Genomic DNA, 13,512 nt, shown 5'->3' with positions numbered 1-13,512 from the left:
TACATCTTGACTCAATACTCGCTCATCCACAAAACTATTTTATTAAAACTGGTGCTTACATTACCTAAGGACATGCAGAGCATCTCGGTGCAAACATTAAATTTATTTATATAGCCATATCTATGACATATTTAGCATACTTCACTATCATGTTATTACTTCTAGGTCCCGTACCTCCTTTCACAACATCATCAATACCTGTGCATAAGAAATGAATGGATACTCTATTTAAAGTTATCTTAAGCCACTACTAGTCAAACAAATATATATATATTTCCACAACTCTCCCAATCACATGTTTTTTCACACATAGAACAAACTAATTGCTGCTTTTATGAAATGTTACACAAATTAAATAGTATGGTACATTATCAACAAAATCGTAAAATAAATTAATATTTTACATACCAACAAAATTGGAAAATAAATTGATATTGTACATACCAACAAATCTCCACATATCACCACACAACCTGCTTTTCTTATAGGATAATAAAAATAAATAACAAAATCAGCTTCCTAGTCAATTCCCCTTTCAATTCACAAAATCGCTATTCCAAATACCCATATACATACATCCCTACTATAGGTTCAAATTATAGATAACTGAGTTTCCCTACTATAGGTTCAAATTACAGATCACTGAGTTTCCCTACTATAGGTAAGTCCTGAATGTAACTAACTCTAAAATGAAATGTACTATACTGTAAGTTCAAGTGACAGAAAACTCGTTTTCCCTACTACAAGTAACTCCTAAATGTAACTAACTCTAAAATGAAACATACTCATAGAATTGCTCAGATGCAATCTAATAACAGTTAATTCAATTTGATTCACCATTAGGGATACATGGGAATTTCACACCTTTTCCACCCAACCTAGAATGGTTCCTCGAGTTCACCCCCAAGATGAGATCTCCTTACCAGGAATCAACCCCGTGTGATCCCTTCTCAAGTATAAAATACTTATCTTCCATGATAAGGTTTCCCATCTAGCAGCATCCCTCTTTTTTAGATATTATTATACACTTGCCTAGGATTTTCCATAAAAGCTACCCTTTCTCTCCTGCAATGCTTTTAGGATTTTCTAAGATTAACATCTTTTTCCAACTAAGAAACTTAATGGATCTTTCTCTCCCACAGTGCTTTTATGATTTTCTGCATTTAACATCATTGTCTAGCTAATAAACTTAATGGATCTTTCTATCCCATTCATTAAGCTTATCTAAAATTTTATTCTATAATACTTATCATGAAAGAATTATCAAATATCATGTACCAATGATATTTTATCTCTATTTTATTTTGGCAAGAAGCACGTTTCCAGATGCATCATTCCCAATTACACACATCTCATCTATTTATTTATTATAAATACATATTTAGATAATTAATTCAATATTCTTATTTTACATCTCATCTATTTATTTATTATAAATAACTATTTAGATAATTAATTCAATATTCTTATTTTACTTTTCTGCCATTCTGAACTTTACTAGGTAACTTTTCTTTTTTCAAGATTTTGTTCCCTTGTAGCCTCTTCAAAATAAATTCCCTCATTGTACTTTATCTTGATCAATAGCTAAATCATGGAACCAAATCTCTTTCTAGTCTCAGTTGCATCAAGTCCCATCAGTCTACTTTTTAACCTCACGTGTATCATTTCCAAATCAAATAGATAGAACCTATCATATACTTATTTCTTAGGTAATGACCTATACAAGAAATTACAAAGAAATACTAATCAATCACTATCGTTCCTATGCTCACGATTCAGTGTGGTAGTAATGTTTTCTTATATTCTTCATGCTGTGAGAAAACTTTATCTTTTCTTAAGACAAAAAAATTACTTCCTATCCTTTTTACCTCCAATTAGTTGTTTGTCTTCACAAGACTTGATGACTCAATTACGTGATGACTCAATTATGGGGCATTCATATTCCTATAATTATGTCATGTTCCTCTTCTCATACATCTTCATATATACACATCGACACACTATTCACATACATTCCTCAATGTTAGTATCATCAGTATTTTACTATACTAAACCCTATGGCCATACCTATGATCTTCAACATAAAAATTTCTATATTTCGTTTGACATTGCTCCATTAAAATAACAATTACTAAGGATGGTATGTAACAGAGTAACATGAAATATTATAGTATTAGTTGTGTATGGCCCTCTAAATTAGACATAAATTAACGCCAATTCCTCTAAATTAAAAGTAAATAAAGGCCTATGACCATCCTTTAGCACATTAAACTTTATGAGAGATTTTTTAGCGTAAATCATATGAAATTTCATTTCTCTACGCATTTCGAACCAACCAGTATGGTTCATTGTCACGACAAGTTGAAGAATCAGATCTAGCTTTGCATATTAAATAGTGAGAGCAGAACATCCAATGACTATATTTCTTGACCAAGCAATGGCTATATTGACTAACGGTTAAGGGCATGACCTTTATTTTAATAATTAAGTTAATTCAAATAAATATTAAATTGATAGTTAGTTATATTCTTATTAAAATAAAGGTTAAAGGGACTATTTTATAAATGAATAATTATAAATATATCTTAAAATAAATAAATTATAAAATAAATTAATTTAAATTAATAGTTAGTTAAGAAGTTATTAAATATATAAATAATAGAGTAATTAGTTTTTAATGGATTTTAAACTATGAATATACATCGTTAGTTATATTTTTATTAAAAAGTTAAAGGGACCTATTTTATGAACTTATAATTCTAAATATATATTAATTATAAATTCATTTTAAAATTAGTAGTTAATTATAAATATTATAGAAATTTTAGGGGTTAGGAAGAATATTTCAAATTTATTTATTTATTTTAATTTTTTAATTTTTTTCAAATTAATTAGTAGTTTATTTGAGGGTTAAATTAGCAGATTATCATAGATTGATTTCAAGGTATAGAATTATTATTAGAGTTTTGAAAGGATTAATTGTATTTTTGCTATCAATATAATAGTGTTATCATAATAATATTTAATTAATTTTATTAATAAATATGTGTACTTATAACCTAAATATACTATTTAAATATCTTATAATAAATAAAATAACCCTGAAGAGCGACTAAGAGGCGAGGGCCCGGACCCAACAACTATTGATTATCCATAACTGATACAATATCTCATATTAAATAAACAACTCATCAAAGACTAAAGGCCAATGAGAGAAGGATATGGGATAACAAGGGGAAACTAGACCAAGAACAAGATAAAAAATGAGGGAGGGGAGGAAGGGAAGAAAACGACTAGGAAGAGAGGGCTGGGATCTAGCAACTACTAATCTTCCATCCGTCCTCTCTATTGAGATTGTTCGGTCCTTTTTCAATTTCAAGGGCTTCCCCACATTAAACTTCTCTTTTTCCATTGGATAATGTATTGATAACTTTAATATATTAATTAGAATGTTTATGAATAAATGCATATTTGTGCCTAATATTATTTATTTTTGTGGTATATTATGAGAATATTGGGAAGATTATGAAGAATTGGAGGAGGAGATAATTTAGGGACTTTATCCCTACTACATGGTGAGCACAAGTATTGCAGCAATAATGCTGCAACTCCTGGGGCTTCCTAGTTTACTTTTATCAACCCGGTAGTTCATAACAAACTTGGAAGCGACGGTGTTGTATGCACAAGTACTAGCTCTTACTACAGGCTGTCACTTGGTCAGCTGACGCAAGATCACTAGGAGATCAAGCCAAATTCTATGAGTTTCTAGAAGAAGATTTTAATTGTGATGAAAGAAAGCTAACTCTACAAAGACTATTCTATTTGCAGAAAGAGAAAGAAGACTGAAATGTAACACAAACTTAGCAAACCCTAATTTTTCAAACTAACCCTACTTTTGCAGAAAAAGAGATGAAAACTGATGAAATGAGTGCCATTGACTACTAAAAAGGTAAATCACATCTATTTAATCTATTCCCAGAAGAAAATTAGAAAAGAAAATCTTTTTGTGTTTTTATGTGTTTTATGTGAAATTGTTTTGCATGAGATTTTTTCTATTTGTGATTGTGGCAGAGGTTTGGTGACGAAAGAAGGTAGCTTTGGTTCTTACAAAGGTATAAGAAGGTGTGTATGGGTGCTAAGAAGCCACTGGTAACCTTCTGAAGACTTCCCTTGTAATCAGACTTCAAAAAATCACTCACAGGAAATTCTACACAAGGGTGTAGGGGATCTACACGAGGATCTACACGAGGGTGCCGACAGCTATTTTTAGAGGTTTTAAGAGTGGAAAATGGTGGAAAATGGTATCTGAAGGCTAGAGGGATGTGTTGAGTTTTTTGAGGCTTAACAAGGAGGATCGGGAAAGAAAATGATGGTTGGACTGGTTCAAATGACGAGAGGAAAGCTTATTGAAAAAGTGTAGAAATTAGGGCAGATTCGTGAAGGACTCTCAATGACTTGTGAAACCTATGAGAAATGAGATGATGCTCGATACTTTATTGATTTATTGTGATTTGAGGTGTGTTGTAAGAGATCTGCACATCTAACTACCGAAACTGAGCAAGAAAAGGACTAGCTACATCAAGAAAGCAGAACCATATCTCTTGTTAACCTAATTTCTGACCGAGAAACATGAAGTGCTGAACAATACCCTATGAATAGATAATCTTGCAAAGAGACTTATTACAGAAAGAAGAAATAATCTTGTTAAAATGAATCTAAAGTAACACTTTAACTTTTCAAATAAAATCATCACACTAGAAATTGCATGGAAGAAGCAAAACTATGTTTTTGGTGGGAGCAGTAGTGCCTTGACCTCAAACCAAGGTCCCAGGAAGGGAGAAAGGAGATCAAGGCCTACTGTTTGACTTTTTGAATCTTAGCCTATCACTATATTAACCTACTTGAACAACTGAAACAAAAGCAACTATGTAAACCATCAAAAACAACCTATTCTAAACAAGGTAAAATGGATCTATGTAACAGAATTTAACTCATGAACTGAAGCAAAAACATATAAGTACAAAGAAAGAGGTGTTGGGAAGATTGGGTTGGGCCCTAACCCAATATATTTAGCTCTCTGAAAGAAATCAGTGTTGGCTCAGAAAATCTGTCATCTCCATTATCAAAATAAAAGTCACATTACACAAACTGTTCACAAAAATAAGCTCGAAAATGAGCTGAACAAGAGCTGCACAAAAGTGTGAAAACTCTACTAATAACTGGCTAACCTACTGAGGCTCTAAGCCCCCCTATTTATACAAATGGATTACTCCAAAATTTCTCCTAAAATCAACAGGCTCGGCTTGTGGAACTAGAGATAGACAATAGTTCTTCTTGACTTGCTTGGATGCCCCCTTGGATGCATCAATGTGGCTGTTTGTGCTCCTAGTTTCTAATGGAGGATTCAAGTTAGGGAGTCATAAATGAGGGGGACACCCTCCTACAAATCCTCTCCCTTGTTTCCCTCGAATATTGGCTGCCAAATGCTCATTAATCCTTTGAATTTGTCCAAAAATTGACCAAAAATATTCATAAAGCTCACATTAGACTTCATGGCATAATGACTAACCCAATTCACTCTATTAGCATAAATTTAATAAAAAACATGCAATAAACTAATGAGAATGGTGGATTAAGCTAAGTTAGGAGGCTAAATTAGCCCATATAATTACCCATTTATAGGGCTCATAACTACAAGAGGATCACTATTAAATAATAAATCAACAATATATTATGGAATTATGGCACAGATTATGAAACTCCAATGATTGAGAAGATCTAGGAATGTGTTCCGTGCCATTTAATGCAAATTCCTAGTATTGGGAACTAGATCCACTAATCAAGGGATTTTCATGGGGAACGCTTCCTACATTCATGGAGAATTATTCCTAATCATTTTGTATAAGTATGGAGTCAAATTTTCCCTTAGGGAGAGATTTTCATTAGTGTTCTTGTGGAGATAACTCATATTTTTGTAGCTCCATTGTAGTTTCTTGCAGGGTTGTAATTGTATTGATGAAAATAACAAAGATTGGTGTCATGTTTAGCTTCTAAATCTTGTTCTCCTCCATAGGTATCTGAGTTTCCTTGGGCTTGGCCATCTTAGGAGCTTCAGATCCCTTTTGTATCATTTTGTTTCCTTCTTTTCACTTCTTATTCACATGGATCTCTTGTTTTTATTTCTTTCTATTTTTTCATTTAGTATTAATGATTTCGTATTGTAGGATTGGGTTAAATGGTTGATGTAAGTTCTTTTGCAGGATAAAAGGAATCATTCATCCTTGGAAAATATTTTGAAGGTCATAGTAATCATTGAGCTACCTGGATTAGTCTTCTTATTCCCAAATCTAAATTTCGGGAACTCCTTTGTGGGAACTAGCACTAAGTTTCTTAGAACATGCTAATGAGCTTCAATAAACTTGATTCCACTTGTATTAGATCACAAAAAAAGTTCTATTTCATAACAAAATTTACCACATTTCATTTTCACTTTATTAGGTTAGTCATTTGATGGATTTACTAGCTCACTAGTTCTCAAATTTTTTATTTTTAGACTAGTAATTTTCTGCTATTTTTTATCATTGGTTAGGAGAGGTCTTTTTGAGTGATTCCACTTATAATGGAGACCTAAGACATCCTATTCAACAAAAAAAATTGTCCCATCCAATTTGGATTTGATTTTCTTGGTCATTTCATGAATTATAATTTCATATAGTAAATTTGTAACATATTATATTAAAACAGGGGATTTTGTAGGAGAAGTAGTAGATCCTGTAGGAAATTCTGTAGCATCCTGTATTGAGCCTAAATTGAGAAAAATCATCAGTGAAGTTGGGATTAGGCCCCGATTTTTCCTCCAATCCATCAAAATCATTTTAACCCTCTTCCTTTATACATGTTTCCCCTGCCAAAGAATAAGTGAAGTTTAGCATTTTCATTTATAAAACAAAAACATAAAAAAGTTATTTTATATTAACACATGCACATAGCAGTTAATATTGCCTAGATAAGACTCCATGCTTAGTTAGTTTAAATCATCACATGTGATAAATAGGGTTAATTTAGGTTTCTTTTACATTTATTTCATTATCTTTATGTAATGAGAATATGTTTCTTTCCTTATACTTTATTTCTTGCTATAGGTTAAGGTTTCCATTTCAAGCATTTCGTTTTCTGCGATTCGTTTAGCATTTGGTTTTAATGAATGAAATACATTACATCATGACATCAAAGGAAGGACACATTGTATGCTACACATATAGTGTCGATACCTCTTAAGTTTGTACGAACACGAGGTTGATAATTAAAGTCGGTAGCCTTCAGAGTTGCAACATTCTTGTTGCAATACCAAGGCCCATCATTGTACACTTAGTGCTTTATCATTTTTCATGGCTACAACATCTTCATTGAACCGTCCTTCAATTTCTTCGCTATGTCTCCCTTCAACTATTTTTAGTGGTAGAAAGAAATTGCCTCATTTCCCCAGTATGCTTTCACTTATGCTAGAACTAGCTTCCTGCAGTTCATTTTCATCTGTCACACTATTCGTATGCATTCAAACACTGTTATTAACATTTAACATAACATTATGGCAATGTCATAGATCTCTTTTTTTTTCAAAGTGACCTTAATCAATTTCCTTGGGATTAATGTTTTAGACATGTCCATACCTTTCTAATAGCCAACAAGGGTAGAAAGACATTACCAACATAGATACTTCCTTGATTCATATTTTTTATACATATACACACACAATGCATTAGTGAATTTAATTTCACTTATTCCATCCATATTCAATCTCATGAGTATGCTTTCATTACGGACAAAATTAATTTTAAGACTTCCTTTCCATTGTTTGGTTGTGACTTTCCATATTTTCTTCTCAAGGTTTTCCCATTTGATGGTCTACTCCATTGATTCCCCTTCTATCCTACTAGCTTTCCCAGTGGCATGATTTTGATCCACCTTCTCATAATTGTTCTAATTCAAATTTCCTTAAATCTTTATTAATTTTGGTGGATTACAACATTGACCCAATCGTTCGCTAAAGTATAAAACTGGAATTTTCACCTTTACACTTATACAAATTCACTTCCTGCACTTGTCATGCAGCCTTGCCCAACCCTGCACAAAGTCGCATGAACAATCGTTCAGCTTGTCTGGCTCGTGCATGTCTTGCCCGTTCACCAACGCCTTCAACCATCGCACGATTCTTCGTTTTGTTCGACTTAGGTGTGTTTCACTAACTCCCCCTTCAACCTGGGCTTGTTCACCAACTCGCCCTTCGTTCACCATTCACCATCGCACGTTTATGCCTGAACATGTCATTCACCTAGACGCATTTCACACATTTTGGTCGACTTGTCATTCGGCCGGACGCCCTTTTGCACCCTAACCCGACTTCGCGAATGAATGCCATATAACACCCTCGAACGGTTTTTCGAACGACTGTTCACTCATATGCCCTGCCACGCCCTCAAATGACTTCTTGCCCGAACGCCCTCGAATGACCTCCTGCACCAACACCCTCGAATGACTTCCTACCCAAATGCCTTCGAACAACCTCCTGCATGAACACCCTCAAACGACCTCCTGCACAAACACCCTCGAACGACTTCTTGCCCGAATGCCCTTGAACGACCTCCTGCACGAACGAATGCCCTTTTATGGACTTGAGAGACAAATATATAAAAAAGAGCTTGTGGAGTTTACTTTTTGTCCCTTTTCAAACTCTCTAAACATGAAAAGGACTGAGTTATCATTGTCGTTAGACTTGTTAAAACATAAAATAGAAACAAACTTGTCCATCATGACAAGAACAAGTTTCACCTTTGCTAGTGTTGTTAAAACACCACATAACAATGGATTCACCCAAAGGGTGGAATTATACAATAATCATATGTTATCCTCCTCAAGATTCATTAAAAATAAAGAGGCACTAGTAAGCAATGATTGGGGAAAATGGGAAAAGAAGTAAACCACTTTATGGCACTAGGTCGCTCTTGAACATCACACTTTCAATTTATCACTATGACTATTTGGGTTGGGTTATCTGCTTTATGGCCATCATACCTTGGTCTATCATACAGTCCATTACTTTGTTTTGGGTCAATGCTACCAATCCATTCAGTGTCACTGATATGGTCAAGAGAAGTCACTCAGTTAAATTCATCCTTTGCAATACTCATAAACCTTCATTTTCATGACCGCCATTCCTGAACCTTGTGTTGTCGGTCACATTCCGTCTCCAAAATCATTACACTTGTTTCATGTCACTAATGTGGGATACATCAAGGACCTTCTGTGACGAGCCGCCTCTTGTTGACATCAGCACATTATCCAAGAAGTAGACTTAGAAACACCCTTGCAGTACCTTGAGGCTTGCATACATCAATGTCAGGTTTCTCACTTTCGGTGATAGGTTGACATCACTGGCCTTCGAACGAAAGACTTTGTATGGTGTTTGACATGAAAGCATCCATTTGCACGATGCAAAATGTACTATAGTACCTTGAGGATCATTATCATTATTGGTAATTTCTCTTGCATCTATTGACGACTTACATCATTGGTTGGTAATCGGACGGTGTCTTCCCATGTTTGAATTCAGATCACATATTCACATGGTTAGACTCATACTTGGGCGAACGATTGAATGAGATAGAAGACCCCAGATCTAGTTTCATCCATCTAGGGTGTGATTTCAGGAAATGTACCAAATCATTCGTACAATGGATTTACATTGATGGTCATCCTATCATGGGTGTATATCTGTAGATGACTATCTATGTACTTGTAATGAAATTTTATATGTTGAGCATGGCTATGTGTTCCCTTAGCAATTCATAAAAAAAATTCAAAATATCATGATATTATGTATTGTAATCGATGCAAGTCACCATCCACTTCGGAACCTCCCCATTAAATCATAAAGCATATCACTCAACATTAACATTTTTGACTTCATGCTTTAAGGGGTAGCTGTTACAGATCAATTTGGGCACATCACTCCCATATTTTAGATCAATACTATTAGGGCTCATCAAACCATAATTCAATTGCTACATGCCCTTGACAAGTAATCACTTTGAGTGCCTCCTTTCATGAGAGTTTCTTGGCCTGAATGCTTCCAAAAATTCCTCCTTGAGGGACCAACGCATCCTTGGTTAGGGAAAAGTGCGCTTTAGTGTAGGTAAGCCCATGTCAAGGTGCTTTTTAGAGCACTTAGGCCCACTTCGACCTATGTTGGGAAAGATTGAGCGAAATCCACATAGGGTTCTAGGAATATTCTTATCTTTTGGAGTCATCTAGAAAATTCCCACTCTTATCATCTCCTATGAGCTCAAAATTGGATAGGGACTAAGTTAAGTAATCTACTATCATCTCATCCCTTCCTCCATGGAAACTAACTCTAAGTTTGGAAGGCCATTCAATACCCTTAGTTATGACCAAACTATCACGATTTGCCTATAAATTGAGCACTCGTATAAGTGATTAGGGGCTGGAATTTGAGAACTTGTAAGGAGATACTACTCGTGTGAGATTTGAGATTTTAAACAAGTATTGTTATGCTGCCGAAGTGTTGTTTTTTTTATGTGATGTTGGTTGGAACGCAATATGGAAGAGTGACAATAGATCAGACTTCATGGTTGTAATTCTTCCTTCTACTTAATAAAGATGTTTACACTTTTCCCATATTCTTGTCTTTATCTATGATGATTATATGTGTAAATTCTTTCAATTCCATTTTCTTATAGTAGATAGATCTCTTTCTTTGATTGGTTTTTGTCCTCAGCTTATGGTTGTAGGTACTTGTCAAGCGGATTAGGTTCGAGAAGGAGTGGTGGGAGCCAAACAAAGGAGACAAAGGGAAAGTGAAATATAACAAGTAGGTCCCTTGTCTTACTTATCTTCTATAGAGAAAGGTTAAGCGCTTTAAATATGTTGTTCTAGGTGTAGCTACCCACCTAGGGAAATTGTGTTTATCCGTAGATGCAAAATTCCACATAACAAACCTCATGAGGGCTACAGAGAATTCATCAACCTGAAAGGCATAAGAAACCATTCGAAAAGGCCCTCCTTCTCTTTGAAGGAAGTCTTCCACACATCCAAGGGTTCAACTAGTACCTGGAGATATCTGGACTTCAAGTTGGTCTTGCTAAAATATTTTTCTCCCTTGAGTTGGTCCAGAGAGTCATCAATCTGTGGGATCAGGTACCTATTCTAGACAATCTTGTTCAACACCCAATAGTCAATGCAGAGTCTCCAAGTCACATCCTTCTTCTGTACCAACATGATCGGGCTCCGATAGGGTAATCAACTCGACTATAAGTGGCCTTTCCGCAACAGCTCCTAAATCTACCTCTTGATTTCATCATTCTTTAGAACGGAGCACCGATAGATTGGTCCATTGGGAAACGACGCACCTTGTGTCAGATCAATGGAGTGCTTGACCTAATAGTGTAGAGGCAGCCCTATGTGGGAGGTGAAGATGTCCTCATACTCCTCCATGACCTTGTCCATCTGTTGTTGTCTTGAGGAGGGGCCCTATCAACATGTCGTGGCCACCATATTCTTATTTCCCTGAGGGTGTATCATGAGGAAAAAAAATTCTCAGTTTTGGAAGTGAGGTTACTGCATTGTTTTCCAATAACCAAAGAGATGAAGATAGGTGGTGCTACCTTTGGCATCCTGTACAACTTATTTCCCAAAGTAACAATAAGAGTGTGAGGACTTGACTCATACACATCATGTCGCTTATATAAGTATGGTTGGCCATATAATACATCACAAACATCAAGGGGAGCAATGTCACGTAATACCTCATCCGTGAAGGGCTTGATGTCGTATGGAAGGCGACAATGTTGGCTCACGTGAATATCTCCTCCTTGGTGAAGCCACTTGATGGTGTATGGTTGTGGAGTTGATGTGGTCAATAAGCCCAACCGCTTCACTACCTCTACTGAAATGAGGTTCTTTTGGCTCTCGCTATCAATAATGAACTATAGTAGGGAACCCTTTACCCACATCTGAAAGGGGAAGAGGAGCTCCTCCTCCTTCGGATATTTGGATTCCTCCTTCTGGGTCTTTGTCGTAGCAATGGTGGCATTGGGCTCCACACCAATAATCTGCTTCCCTTTCTCACTCCCATTGTCGGGTCCTAACTTAGAGTCAGAACATGCATATGATTTTGAAGCCTTCAGCTTGGCCAGAAGTGTCTGTTTTTCCCGACACTCACTTGTGTTGTGAGTGGAGCTCTTATGGAACTCACACCACTTTGTCACGTCCTTCTTCAGCTTCATGGTGTTGTTCTTAGCTTGTCACTTTGGTGGGTTTTCGTAGGCCATCCCGCCTTGGCTTTGTCCTTCATTCAACAATTTTGGGGCACCTTTCCCTTACTGCGGATTCGTGGATCCAAATTCTTGCTTCTTTTGTTTAAACTTCTTCTCGATCTTGATGGTGTATAAGTACGTTGTGCCGAGCGAGGAGATGTATAGGAACTCCATCTCATCCTAGATGTACCTATGTAGGTAGCTGCGGTACTTGAGTACTAAATGTTTCTTATAATCCTTGATACCAACTTCGTGCGAAGGGTATGAAAAACATTTGTAAACTCTAATGCATCTTGGTCCCTTCCCTGCCGCAACATTGTCAACTTTATGTATTTATCCTCATAGCTCTTCATAGGGTAGTACTGCTCCTTGATGGCTTCTCGTAATGAATTCTGAATGGGTGCAGCTGAAAAAAGTGAGTTCGTACTTTTAGCCTTCTGCTCAAATTAGGTTTCCCACCAGTCCTTGACGTGGGTGCGGATTTGAGAAGAGCAAAAGTAATCTTTTCTCAACTAGAAAAATAATGAACATAAAGTATCCCTCTAGTAGATTTAACCATTTATCTAAGGCATCTGTATCTATTTGGCCCTCAAATATGGGAATGCCAAAGTTTACTTGTAACTTAAAAAGAGTGAAGCCTCTAGAGTGGTTGTTGTATGTGGATGCATCACCGGTGAGCAATCAATGAAAGATCTAGGAAAATTGATCCATCTTCACATTCCTTTGTTTCTCGAGGGCATCCTAAGCAATATTTTGATAGGATCTCCTGCCCCCTCGTCATTCTTTTCTCAACCCATGGGTGGTCATCGGGTTTTACGACATTGATCATGCAAATATTTAACCAAATCTAGCCCTAACTCCTTATACACCGACCTCGTTGGGGACATGCAAAGAAAAATAGAGAAAGAGAAGACGGCTCTGATATCACTTATCCATATTTAAACAGGAAAACAAAAAATTATATATATAACCATAAATACAAAGATACAATAGAAATAACACTTCTTTTCATTAATATCAAGTACTGAAATATTCTTACAAACAGAATGGAAATAAGGCTAGCTTGGGTGATGGGAGCTTATCTCTTAGAAGAAATGTTGTGGCTACATGCTTCTGAACTATGTTGTAATGAGTCTCAAAGGCCTATTTATTATTGAGAAACGATGGAAAACCATAAACA

The sequence above is a fragment of the Pinus tabuliformis genome, chromosome J (genome assembly GCF_031772625.1).
Source record: "Pinus tabuliformis cultivar Carrire ecotype Pingquan chromosome J, CPIR1, whole genome shotgun sequence".
NCBI lineage: Eukaryota > Viridiplantae > Streptophyta > Pinopsida > Pinales > Pinaceae > Pinus > Pinus tabuliformis.
Note: the sequence above shows the minus strand (reverse complement) of the source record.